This window comes from Notolepis coatsorum (genome assembly GCF_963971535.1).
Source record: "Notolepis coatsorum genome assembly, chromosome: 3".
NCBI lineage: Eukaryota > Metazoa > Chordata > Actinopteri > Aulopiformes > Paralepididae > Notolepis > Notolepis coatsorum.
The window spans coordinates 154,305,204-154,315,184 of NC_140167.1; the positions used below are offsets into that span (position 1 = coordinate 154,305,204).

The 9,981-nt window shown below is 41.1% G+C and overlaps 1 long non-coding RNA gene across 1 annotated transcript; it reads right to left on the reverse strand.

Annotated features, from left to right (window-relative positions):
* Window positions 1-7,209: 7,209 nt before the first annotated feature.
* Window positions 7,210-7,794, reverse strand: LOC311224404. The gene is made up of 3 exons (XR_014619445.1): window positions 7,770-7,794; window positions 7,544-7,598; window positions 7,210-7,295 (listed from the first exon to the last, which is right to left on the reverse strand). It is a non-coding gene; the product is annotated as an uncharacterized lncRNA (long non-coding RNA).
* Window positions 7,795-9,981: the final 2,187 nt, after the last annotated feature.

Below are 9,981 nucleotides of genomic sequence, written 5' to 3' on the forward strand. Positions count from 1 at the left end.
GGTGATGCCATCACACAAACTGGCATTTAAAGGGTACAATTTCAAAAAGTCCAAAAAGTAGAATGCAGGAAATTAAGTTTTTGTAACAAAATAATTGTGTGTGTGTGTGTGTGTGTGTGCGTGTGCGTGTGTGTGTGTGAGAGAGAGAGAGAGAATGATGGACAATTGCTTGCTGTGTGAGAGAGAGAGAGAGAGAGAGAGAGATAGAGATTAAGTACATTTGCTGAAATACAGTTGTTCTTAATTTTCTCACTTGCTACAGATACAGCTGGGAAAAGTCCAGGAGCAGCTGTTTGCCTGCTGTTATCACGTCGCTTGGCATGGTTAATGTTAACAATGACCAGCGGGGGCGCTCTCATACAGCTGGTGACAACTGCCCCCGACGCGCCGGCTTTTTGTTCATTCATTGGAGGAGCTCCGCACAGCTGGTGACTTCATTCATAGGATGCTACAACGTCCTACAGTATGTCTACAGACTGCATGAATGAATGTTGCTGAATTAAAGAATGAATAAGTTAAACGTGTGCATAATACAATAGTAATAATATATAATAAGAATCCAACCAATAGAGCGACATTGTGCAATAAACAAGTAAACAACGTGTCAAATCTAACTTTATTAGATGGCCGACGTACAGTACGGCTCTCTTTTCCATTCATTTCATCAAAAGAAAGCGTTAGTGTAATGCTTCTTGGTAACAATAGGTTTGTGTACGCAATGTTGCTGAAATAAAATAATTAAACCGTTAAGACCTGTCGAATTAGCAGTGGAGGTGCTACAGTAGGTGGGCTCTATTTATAATGGATATATTTTGTCTGGTACCGTGGTCTAGTGGTTTAGGTTATTCCTTTCAAGCTGACGCCCGGGGTTCGAATCCTAGCCGGTTTAATATATGTATTTTTTTTTTTATTATTTATCAAATGAAATTGCCCGCAACGATGTGCATAATACAATAGTAATAATATATAATAAGAATCCAACCAATAGAGCGACATTGTGCAATAAACAAGTAAACAAAGTAGGGCATATTTTACAGTAGGGCACTTTGAAACAACCAATCACGTTGCGCGATAGCACGAGCGATGCACAGTCAGGAAGTAATGTTACAGCTGAGTTCACTCATTCCGAACGGCGAAATGTAAAATGCTACCCAAGATTGTTGCGTTTCGTTATAAAAACTATGCAGTGATAAACAAAAAACGAATCGCAGTATGCAAAACGTGCGGTTCGAGGATCACAGATGTACTATGGTGACAGATAAGGGGGGGGACCCTGATGTAAACAAGACGAAAGTCTTTCTCTGGTCTGCAATGTACAGTGTTGTTTGTACAGTTGTACAGTGTCCCCCCTCCTACCCAACCCCCCCCCCCCCCACTCCTAACCAACCCCCCCCCCCCCCCACCTCCAATGTACAGTCCCCCCCCACCTACCCAATCCAATGTAGTTTCCATGCCTAATGTATATACTCTTTTCTTTCTGGACTCTTTTTGTATCACAAACAGTACTGTAATTGCAAATCTGGTATGTCATAAATGTATAGATGGAGCTGTACCTGTACCCATTCTGCAATCTGTTAATAAAGTTTTCATTCATTCATTCATTCATCCCCTTAACAATTGTGTGTATTGAGCTGTACTGTATTGTACCCATTCTGCAATCTGTTAATACAGTTTTCAATTAATGTCAGACTGCCAAATTACTTCCACCCTCATCTCCAAAACAGTTGGCGTGAACAAATAATACTAGAGACAGAATGAGTTTAGCTTCTTTTTTTGGTTTTTCTTTTAATCAGTGAATTATATTCCCATCCATATCCCCAACTTTGTGATTTTTACATACTGATCAGACGGAGGCAGAATAGCCTGCACATACATCAATGCATCTCTTGTAAGATATGAATTGCGGCATACATTTTCCCAAACATGGTGCTGTTGGCGTCAAGCACAGGAGGTGAGGGGTGGATTGTCACCACCTGTTTAGCTAGGGCAGAGCGCATGTAGAGGGCATAGAAGAACCAGACGAGGCTGAAGATGCACAGGCCGATGGAGATGTTGATGAACACTTTGCCCATGTCAACCTTCTTCTTCTTCTCCTTGCGGTGCCGCTATATATCAACAACAATCATTCACAAATAATAGACCGGAACAGGAATGGAAAGGAAACGTCAGTGACGTCACATACTGGATTTACTACATCGCCCTCTGTAGAACACAAATGAGCAAGGGCGCACATAATAATAATAATATATTTAACACCCCCACTCGAACTTAGCTTATTGTGGTACAAAACAAAAATATATATATATATATATATTCTCCCTCTTTGGCCTTCAATACAAAATAAACAACAACAACAAAAAAAACATATTGGCACATCCATGCTTTTCTTTCACTCTAACTAAGTGCCAAACAAATACTGAGCAAACTTCTTCAGTTGTAGCTTAGTGGCTGGTTTTGTCATCACATCAGCAATCATGTTGTCAGTAGGACAATATTCCAAACATATCCTCCCACTATTCACAGTTTCTCTTATGAAGTGATATTTTATATCAATATGTTTACATCTTTGCCTGTTTACAGGATTCCTGGCTAGTGCAATAGCTCCTTGGTTATCATCATAAACCTTGGTTTGTGCATACTGACATCCATCAATACCCTTGAGTAGCTGTTGCAAATACATACACTCCTGTATGGCTGATGCTAAGGCCATGTATCCTGCCTCGCAGGTAGAAAGTGCAACTGTTGGTTGTCTTCTACTCTTCCATGAAATGAGAGAGCTTCTCTCACTTAGGTGTACAGTAGGTGTGACATTGGATTGGCAACCCCCCATTGGTGTGGCAACACACCATTGAAATGCTAATTGTTGGGGGACCCTGATGTAAACAAGACAAAAGTATTTCTCAGGTCTGCACCCCCTTAACAATTGTATGTATTGAGCTGGACTGTACTGTACCCATTCTGCAATCTGTTAAAATTTGATATTACATTTACATTTAGTCATCTACCTATTGAAGCGTTGAGAGAAAAAGACAGCCAAGATTGTACTTTAAACTAAATTACTTTTATTTGCCTGTATTCTAAATTACATGCAATGCAAAGTAGAACTGTAATATGTACTTTCTCAGTCAGTGCTAAATGCAGTCCTCTTATGCAGCATCACTTTTCACATCAAAACAAAAGTAGAACTGTAATGTGGACTCAGTCAGTCACACTTATTTAACATGATCAAATAATTATTATAATATTTTTTACTTCACTTTGAAATATTATAGTGAAATATTTTGCAATGTTGTCGCATTTATCTTGTTGAAATCCTCCAACAGGCTCTTTTTTGTAAGTTGACTGGTTTGCACACCAATAATACAGTGCAATAATAGAATAGTAGAATAGATAGTAAAATTATGCAATAGAATGGCCAGAGTAAAATAGTGCTACAGTACAATCAACAGCGGGGTGTATTAGAAGGCTATGGTGAAGAGGTACGTTTTTAGCTTATTTCTGAAAATATTAAGAGATCTAGCTTCCCTAATGTCCATAGTGTGTTCCATAACTTTGGTGCATAGTTAGTTAGCAAAGGCTGCATCACTGATTTTCTTTAGACTGTGACTCGGAACCTTCAATAGTAGATGATCGCAATGTTTATACTTTGTATATAAGGAGGAGGACCTTGAAATCAATTCTAAATGTTACCGATGATTACTGATGTAAACAGGGGGATCCTGATGTAAACAAGATGAAAGTCTTTCTCTGGTTTGCATCCCCTTAACAATTGTATGTATAATTGTATGTATAACATCTGCCAAATTTTTTTATAGTTTTTGATTCGCAGCGGGATCCGGAAGCGCCACTGAACCGTGAGTCGAATCAGTGAATCGGTTCATTGCCGTGAGCGTGTATCGAATCGCTCACTCACTGAAATGATCCGTTGGGCACATCACTGACTGTTGCCTTTGACACACCTCTGATGTGGGAGATGAGGTCAAAGGACATGTCGTGACGCAGTTTGACAAGGGTGATAAATAGCTGATCTATGGGTGAGATTATGGTGCTCCTTGTCTTCTCTGTGTGCAAGAAAGAAAACAAGTGCTGAAGCACTGGCCAGGTAACACCTGTCATCATCTTGCATTTGGTGTCGTTGCTGTCCACAGATGAAGCGGTCAAGGAGCTTGACTCGACCTTGGTTCTCTGTTGGTCACCATCCTCCTTGGCTGCATCACTCTCCTTTTTTCACGCCGCTCATGGCGACTGATGTTTGTTGACGTAGATGGTGTAGACTGTGATGTTGAAGGGAATACAGGTATGTAGTCTGGGTGTGTTTGGTCATTGACCTTTGCTCCTGAATGAATGAATGAAAACGTTATTAACAGATTGCAGAATGGGTACAATACAGTACGGCTCAATACACACTCTTGGATCAAATAACAAACTCAGCAAGGCCAACGGCTTCTCTGTTACAGTGGGTGACAATATTGTCACAAGGAAAGATGAAATTACCTACCTGGGTTCCATCCTAGAGGCAAATCTTTCCTGTGACAAAATGGCAACCAATGTAATAAAAAAAAGTCAACCAACGAACAAGATTCTTGTACCGGATCTCCTCTCTGGTAAACAAGAATACCCTGAAGACTCTGGCAGGAGCACTCATTCAAGGGTATTACGACTATGCTTGCACCTCATGGTACCAAAGCACCTCAAAAGCGCTAAAAACTAAATTACAAACATCACAAAACAAACTGGTCAGACTACTGCTTGACCTTACTCCTAGAACCCACCTCACCCCTGCCCACTTTGACTACCTAGGATGGCTTAGAGTAGACGACAGAGTACAGCAACTTGCAATGGGCCTGGTCTACAAGATACTGTACACTACACCACTAAGATACCCATGTGCATGTCGAAATACTTCCCAAAGGTCAGTGAATACCACGACCACAACACCAGAGGGAGTTCCACAAATCATGTTCAACCCAGATTCGGCTCAAACAAGGGACTAAACACGTTTCGCAATTATTAAAATGATAATACTTTTATTAATATTAATTAGGCTACTGCTGGCCATTCATCAAGCGAGACATTGCTGATTGTTTATGTATTTTATAAGACAAGACTACAGCAGCCGTGTATCTTGGATGTAATGATTGATTGATTGATTGATTGATTGATTGAAAAAAATTAACAGATTGCAGAATGGGTACAATACAGTACAGCTCAATAAACACAATTGTTAAAGGGATGCAGACCAGAGAAAGACTTTCGTCTTGTTTACATCAGGGTCCCCCATTTTCAATTCATCATAACATGACATACAGATACAGTACTGCTACATCTATACATTTATGACATACCAGATTTACAAATACAGTACTGTTTGTGATACAAAAAGAGTCTAAAAAAGAGAGTATATGATAACGTTAGCACACTGTCGATGGCTCATTGATTTAACTGTAGCTACTGTACAGTAGCAAGCCAAGTTACTATGGGGGACCCTGATGTAAACAAGACGAAAGTCTTTCTCTGGTCTGCATCCCCTTAACAATTGTGTATATTGAGCTGTACTGTATTGTACCCATTCTGCAATCTGTTAAATAAAGTTTTCATTCATTCGTTCATTCACTTACCGATCTTTGTGCACCTTCTTAGTTCAAGTGTCGAACGAAGTTGGACGTTGCATGATTGCATCTCCAACTGTGATCCTCGAACCGCACGTTTTGCATACTGCGATTCGTTTTGTTTATCACCGCATAGTTTTTATAACGAAACGCAACAATCTTGGGTAGCATTTTACATTTCGCCGTTCGGAATGAGTGAACTCAGCTCTAACATTACTTCCTGACTATGCATCGCTTGTGCTATTGCGCAACGTGATTGGTTGTTTCAAAGTGCCCTACTGTAAAATATGCCATACTTTGTTTACTTGTTTATTGCACAATGTCGCTCTATTGGTTGGATTCTTATTATATATTATTACTATTGTATTATGCACATCGTTGCGGGCAATTTCATTTTATAAATAAAAAAATACCCGCTGGGATCCAAACCCCGGGCGTCGGCTTGAAAGGAATGGGCATTAAGCACTAGACCACGGTACTAGAAAGAAAATATCCATTATATATCCCTTATATGAACCTCCACTAGCAATCGACAGGTTTTAACTGGTTAAAACAAAGTGGGTCTGGGAAATGAAGTGTGGATTCGCGCAAAATGAATTAATATATATACATTTACATACAGATCGTTATACAGTATACTGTGTAGGACGTTGTAGCGTCCGTCTAATGACTTTGCGCCTCCTGGCGGCATAAAATAGAACAGCAGCCTGGGTTCCTAATTCATTTCCGACGTGATATAACCGTGCTCACGTCGCGGCAAAGCGCCCAGGAAAACTAAACGCTTCATCTGTATGTGAGAATGTTAGTTATTATGTTCTCAATGCCCCTTGCATTGTATGAGTTTTGTGGAAGCGTTTGCTAGTTCTAGTGCTATCCCTTTGTACATTGTGGCTGTGTCTGACAAAAGTTAACAATAAATAATGGTATTAGGAATACATTTGCCTCCTGCATGAACTGTGCATAGCTAAATAGACTGTATTTTAACACCGGTCATATGGTGGTACTTGGAGAGCCAGCTACATTCTCAGGTGGTACTTGGTGTAAAAAGTTTGAGAACCACTGATCTATCATGTATAAAATTCAATTCACAATTCTACATGGGCTTCAGGTGGTGGTCTGCGTCTTCAGGTGGTGACATACTTCCCGCAACTGGCGAAGAATCTCTGAAATATTGGATTGTTTGACAGTGACACACAACAGAATATTATTTTATGCCTGAATTTCCCCAAAATGGCTAATTGGACAGCACTTCTCCACCATCAGTGGCTATACGTGTCAGATAGGTGCAGATAGGAGAATCTGTCTGAATGACAAAGAAATCGCTTAACTCTCCCTCCCTCGGCCGCTATTGGCGCGACGGTGTAGCGGTCATTCCTATATGGCTATGACTATGAGCCCAGATGCAACGAGTAATTGTCTACTCAAAATCAACTAAGTGTCATGATTACGTCATTACAACCTGGGACTTGGATGGGAGAGCAGGAAAGATCCAATGTCTTCAGTCAAAAATCCGCCAATCAATGCAAAGGTAAACATACGTCTTTAGAGACGTTTTATATAAGAATAAACACCAGTGAACTTGTGTATAAAATTCAACTCATGCTACAGGCAGTCTCTGCCTGCGTGCAACTGCTGGTCTCTGGTGGTAATTCAGGAATGGCTTCAAGTTCCTCTGGCGAAGAATCTCTGAAATATTGAATACGACAATAAAAATGTTATGCCAGTGAGAGAGGGAGACGGAGATAGAGGGAGAGACAGACATAGCACTGCTGTGTCATCAAATGACAAAGGCTTTGGCAATGTAGGTGTTGTGTGAAGTGGAGGGGGTCGAGGTGAGAGAGACAGAAAGACAGAGATGAAAACACAGATAAAGGTGTGAAGTTTGAAGTGGGGTGAGAGAGACAGACAATATTGAATTGAAAGATAATACTTACTGAGCTGAATCAATGGCAGTGTGGTAATAGGGGCTGGAGTTATACATTGGCATTCCTAGAGAAAGAGCAACATAATTAACAAAATAAGGAAAAAATAAGCACCATCAAAGTAGTTATCAATAAGCACCATATAACCTACAGTAGCAAGTGTACCTAGCTCCATATACCTAGCGCATGTCTGGTGGTAAAAACAAAACATGATTTGAGAATGTGTTAGTTAACTCACCTTGATAGCGGCGATGATTGCCAGCTAATTCTAAAAAGAAGACGATCAAAATATTCAAAAAACCTTGTATGCAATTTATCAAGACTGTGTATATTATATATATATATGTTTAGAGTAGCAGGAGCTAGAAGTTCAAATATGTCAGTCTTTCAAAGCCCAATTTTTTATATATAATAAAAGGCAGAATGAACATCACTGCCGCCCTGCTGGATTAAATTCTGAATTGCAGGTAGGCCTGAATAAGTATTTACTGTGCAAAATAACCAAAACCAGATAAATAATATCTGTTTTTTTATGAAGCACAGATCATGTTAATTAAGTATTCTGAGTCTGAGCAGACAGAAAACCATCTTACCCTCAGCAAGGGATTACTTTGTGCTGAAGACCCACAATGCAACACAACAACTGCAAGCTAAAATGCCTCACATACAAAACGAAATAAAATAGAGCCATGGCTGTGTCCCAAGTTTAACACAATTGAACTATAATAAAGTATTTGTTAACACTAGTTACAACAATGCTTATGTAACTATTAAAAACGTACATTTTAATCACGAAACAAAATGGCAGAATAACGTTAGCTAGCATGCTAGCTAGCTAACGTTAGTAGCTATAATAATATGCATCACTATTTGCTCAAACAAGCTCCAAACTATTTGCCACGGCACAGAGATAACATTTAGTCAAACGATAACAGCCCGGTGATGGTATCTGAACGGAATCATACTATTCCCATAAGAACTCACTTACCAGTTAAGTATACCATCTAGCATGTTAGCTTATAATGCTAACAAGCTTCGTTCTAGCCTACTAGTTGCCACCACGGTAATAATTCACAAAGTAGCATGTAGTCAAACGATGACAGCAAGATTATGGTATGTGAATGGCATAATACATAATATTGTCAATGACTTACCAAGGAGTTTGGCTCAGAATATTTGTCAAGCCAGTCAGTGAAGACACCATCCATCGCGCCAAAGTGTTTGAATACCTCAAGTCCCGTGAGATCTTCTAGGTCTCGCGAGTTGCTTAGGACTATACCCTCTCGAAGGGGAGGGGAGGGGGAGGAGGGGAGGGGGAATCTACTAAATTGATTCAACGACAGTTTTTCAAATGTTGAAATGGTATCTGTAATTAAATATTGAATCAACATAGCTTTTTCAACCTCAACCAAAAATAACCAATCTGACTGTACATTGGAGGTGGTTGGGTGGGTGGGGGGGTTGGGTAGGAGGGGTGGGTGGGGGACACTGTACAACTGTACATAAATATTACAGTGACAGTCCAGTTGAGTTAATGGATGGAGGGGGGGGGGGGGGGGGGGGGCGTTGACTTGCAACGGATGGACTATAGTGCAGCAATGCAAGTTCAATTCACAGTTATTACTACAGACCGGTGGCACTCACCTCTGTGGTCATGAAATGTTTCGAGAGGCTGGTCAAGGACCACATTTGTGCCTCCCTCCCCAGTGATATGGACCCTATGCAATTTGCATACAGGACAAACAGGTCCACTGACGACGCGGTCTCCCAGGTACTGCACAGCACCCTCTCTCACCTTGACCGTCAGAAGGGGGGCTATGTGAGACTGTTGTTCATACAGCTCAGCGTTCAACACCATAGTCCCCATCACCAGACTGGTGGACAAGCTGATCGAGCTGGGTCTGAGCTCCGCCCTGAGCGCCTGGGTACTGGACTTTCTGAGTGAAAGACCCCAGGCGGTCAGGGTGGGGGGTCAGACCTCCAACACCATCACCTAATTCAATTTCATCAATTTCATCTCTGTGCGTCAGAGTTAATTTTTTTACAGAGCGCTAGCTGCTCCCTACTTCCAGTCCTTGTGCTAAACTATAGGCTATAGTTGCTTGCTTCCAGCCCTTGTGCTAAGCTATAGCTAGCTGCTCCCTACTGCTTCCAGCCCTTGTGCTAAGCTATATAGCTAGCTGCTCCCTACTGCTTCCAGCCCTTGTGCTAAGCTATAGGCTAGCTGGTCCCTATACTGCTTCCAGCCCTTGTGCTAAGCTATAGCTAGCTGCTCCCTACTGCTTCCAGCCCTTGTGCTAAGCTATAGGCTAGCTGGTCCCTATACTGCTTCCAGCCCTTGTGCTAAGCTATAGCTAGCTGGTCCCTATACTGCTTCCAGCCCTTGTGCTAAGCTATAGCTAGCTGCTCCCTACTGCTTCCAGCCATTGTGCTAAGCTATAGGCTAGCTG